We start from the raw sequence: 3,790 nt of genomic DNA, 5'->3' as shown, positions 1-3,790 counted from the left end.
CATGAGAAATGACAATTGGGCTTTGCTTTCTGTTACTTGTTGTTGTTGTTTTTCTTTTCCTCCTGGGTACATTCATCCTCTTATTGCCGCTCTCACACAGATGCAAATCATCTATTCTAACAAAATTTGCGTGTTACCCAAGATCTATGAAAACAACTATTCCTTTATGAAACAAGGAAAATATTTCTAAAGAACATGTTGCTAGCTGGTAGACCCACAATCCTGATAATGGATCAGATGCGCTAACTCTTCAATGAAACAAGAAAGAACCACACACTGAATCTTCTTAACATCCTCATGATGAACACAATTAATTCAGAACTGACACACACATATATGTGTATATATATATATATATATATATATATATATATATATATATATATATCTTACTACTAACAGACTTTTACGAAGCTGTAGCATAGGACTCTTGGTAACACTTGCTGGATACACAATTTCTAAAGCCATGTTTGAAGCTTGAATATCCAATCAAGGACATCATGTAATCTCAGATGTGTAGTACAACATACTCGATAAAAAGCAACCCATGTGTATTTGACCACGGGCTAGTCAGTTAGTGCGTAGAAAACATCTTCTTTTCATCAGATTTAACCTGAAGCATGGTAGATGATTCCAACGCTCTTCCAAGTGGAAGACTTGAGTTTTTATGAATCGAGACATGGTAACATACATGTAGACAAAAAGGTACCTTTGGATTCCCCTCTCTTCCAAGATGAGGTTGCATGGCAGGGAAGAAATCTAAAGTCAATTATGGAACACTCTGTTGGATAAACAAGGAGAGAATTCCATGCACAGAGGACAAATTTCAATCACACCCTGAAATCTCAAAGATACCATTGGCCTTACTGACTTTCACCTCTGTGCAACTTGGTCGTTTTGACTTTGAGAAAGGAGGAGTTAAGAATGACCATACTGCAATGCTATACTCACTGCTTCTTCTTTGCTTTGTCCAACTTCCTCGCTGCCCACTGAGAGGCGTCCACACTGTGCCTGCTGGAACTGGCAAAGATGCTCTCACAGACAGCTTCTGAGGAAGTCATCAGAAGAAGAGAAATCCTTGCCACAGTGGCTAAAATCTGAGGGGATTGGAAGGGAGGAAATGAATTCAATAGTTGGTTCTGGGAAAGACTGAAGTGCTGGCAGACTTGAAGGTCGGGACACTTTAGAACGTCAAGGTTGCCTAGACGCATTTCATTTTCTGATAACCTTCATACTTATTATGTTGCAGGCTAAAACTTGGAGAGGTGCTTCCCTTCTGGCAGGACAGGTAAGTGACGCTGCTTCCCATTGTGTCTTTTGTTTGTAGACAGGCTGCATTCTCGCCTGACGAAATATTTACCTAGTGTGTACCACAAGAGATGAGATTTATTTAACATCCCTCTCATGGCTAAACAACCTAGGCTTCATCTTGCCTATTGATGGTGGAACACTTGCTATGGCCCTGGCATTGTAGGGGACTTAGCTAGGTAGACCAAACCCAAGCAAGTGACAAGGATACTAACTAATACCATTAGTATTTTGAGGTGCATTTGGAAAACCAACAGTTGGGTGAAGTTATTGGCATATTTGACTTTCTTTTGAAGCTACCATTGAAGCTTCCAATTCTAAATAATATATCCAGAAGTACTAAGAAAAGCCTTCTCCCAGCTCCTTCCCTTATCGACATTCATGCTCAAAGAATTAAACTTTTATTTCTGCCCTGACAGGTGTGGAACCCAAAGGAAGATGATAGGGTGTTAGGAGTCTAGACCCCTAGAGCACAGAACAATAACCCTCACAAATTTCATCTATCCTTGATCCTCTGGCGTGGATACTAAGAGAGCAACCCATGCGTTTTCACTTCCTTGTAAGTAGCATGGAAACATGCAATCTTGCCCTCTAAAATTCAGGTGAATTGCCATAAAGTTTTCAAAAACCCAAACAGAGCTGACAATGAACCATATTTATTCTTTTTATAAATGATTATGGATTATGTTGAGCCAGAAATCTAGTTGTCCATTGTCGGAACAAAAAAAAACAAAACTAAGAATATTTTTGGTATTAAATGCAATGCCTTCCTTCATCTTAGAACCTGGGTGGTGTTGAGTTCATTTGAAGAAACATGACATGAGAGGTGATAAGAAGAGAAGGTTCAGGAATCAGGCACACAGAACCCAACTCCTGTCCCTGTCAATGTCCTGTGGGATACCTGGTGATGTATATGGACCAAAATATAGCTTGGCCTGTGTGTTGCTTTTTGTTGTCCAAGGAAATATGGAAGGAGCTGGTGGTCATGGGACATACATCACAAAATCCTCCAGAGCATTGACAATTGCAGGACAACTGGAAGGCTCAATACTGTGCACTGTAAGATGGAGAGGAACATACATGGAAGACAGGGAACCTGAGGAGGAAGTGTAAAGGCAACTAACATGACGAGCATTGAATCAAAACCGCAAATTAGGATGTTGAAAAATCTTATCTAGATAGGAAAAAAGTCATTTTGCTTTCTTGAATGTTTTCTCTATTCTTACCAAATCTTTGTTGTAAAGATTAAATACATAAATTCAAGGAACATTCACAGGTACCCGATTTGGGGCCAGTGACACCCACCAAAGGCAATGTGTTGACCTCTATTTTTCTCATATGGTGTCAAAGGGGAAAGGCTCTTTAATCCTGTCCTCTGTGTTTCCCCAAAACCTTTGACAGAATGAGCTACATGCCTCCTGCACAGTTTTGAACTTCCTTGTCAAGGCCCAGGAGTCTAACTCTCTGGGATTTCACTTGGTAGGTGAAAACTCATGTGTTGAGCGAAGGCCTTTCTGGATCTATGATGACAACAGGTCTCTGAGGACGTTGACTGACTTGAACAGATGCGATCTGAGGTCCAGATATGAGGTCCTCGTGAGACCCATGAGGAGTTCAGAGCCTGCCTTGCACTCTTCCCTCTTCAGAGAGGATGAGAACTGTGCAGTATGGCATCAGATTCTGAGATTTTTCGAAAAAAGCCTCATAACAATACCCATACTTGGTTTGATACAATCTTCATTGCTTTCTATTTTCAAAGAGATAGAAATGATTCCAAGTGATAGGGAGACAACCTTTACTATAGGAGTAGGCACATATATCAGGTAGAGATGACTGTAGGTGCAAATGACGTACTCAAAAAATATGTAAGAACTGATGAATTAGAACGTGCTGCTCATTCCTAGTCTCCGGCGATGTACCCTTGCACATATGTGGTAAAGTGTCAGGCTGGGAGGTTAGGGCTCATGCCAGTAGTCCCAAGAATATTGGAGGACAAGGACTGCCCTCGCACTTTTCCCAAAGTTGTGTAAAGGCTGACGTATAACTAATAATTAAAGGATCATTCAATTTATATAGAGGGAAAATTGAAATGGTCTTTCCTGTTGGAGGCTGGGTAAATTCTAGATAATAATGGCTAGGTGAGAAACCAGGGCACCTGTTTGAGACATTCCCTAGTTTTATTGGTGTTCATCATTTATGTCTTAGCTGCCAAAATCTTCCAGAGCATGTTGTGTTTACCTATCTCTTTCTCGCATGGAAACCATCTCAGTTGATCCATCATGAGAAATGACAATTGGGCTTTGCTTTCTGTTACTTGTTGTTGTTGTTTTTCTTTTCCTCCTGGGTACATTCATCCTCTTATTGCCGCTCTCACACAGATGCAAATCATCTATTCTAACAAAATTTGCGTGTTACCCAAGATCTATGAAAACAACTATTCCTTTATGAAACAAGGAAAATATTTCTAAAGAACATGTTGCTA

At 40.2% G+C, this 3,790-nt stretch overlaps 1 non-coding gene across 1 annotated transcript; it reads left to right on the top strand.

Moving 5' to 3' along the window:
- The first annotated feature begins 2,824 nt into the window (after window positions 1-2,824).
- LOC132647903 (small nucleolar RNA SNORD109A) lies at window positions 2,825-2,889 on the top strand. Its single transcript, XR_009586244.1, has one exon. It is a non-coding gene; the product is annotated as a small nucleolar RNA SNORD109A (small nucleolar RNA).
- The last annotated feature ends 901 nt before the right edge of the window (window positions 2,890-3,790 follow it).

This window comes from Meriones unguiculatus, chromosome 14, assembly GCF_030254825.1.
Source record: "Meriones unguiculatus strain TT.TT164.6M chromosome 14, Bangor_MerUng_6.1, whole genome shotgun sequence".
Classification (NCBI taxonomy): Eukaryota; Metazoa; Chordata; class Mammalia; order Rodentia; family Muridae; genus Meriones; species Meriones unguiculatus.
The sequence above is the reverse complement of the archived record's forward strand: the minus strand, read 5'-3'. Positions and strand labels throughout refer to the sequence as shown.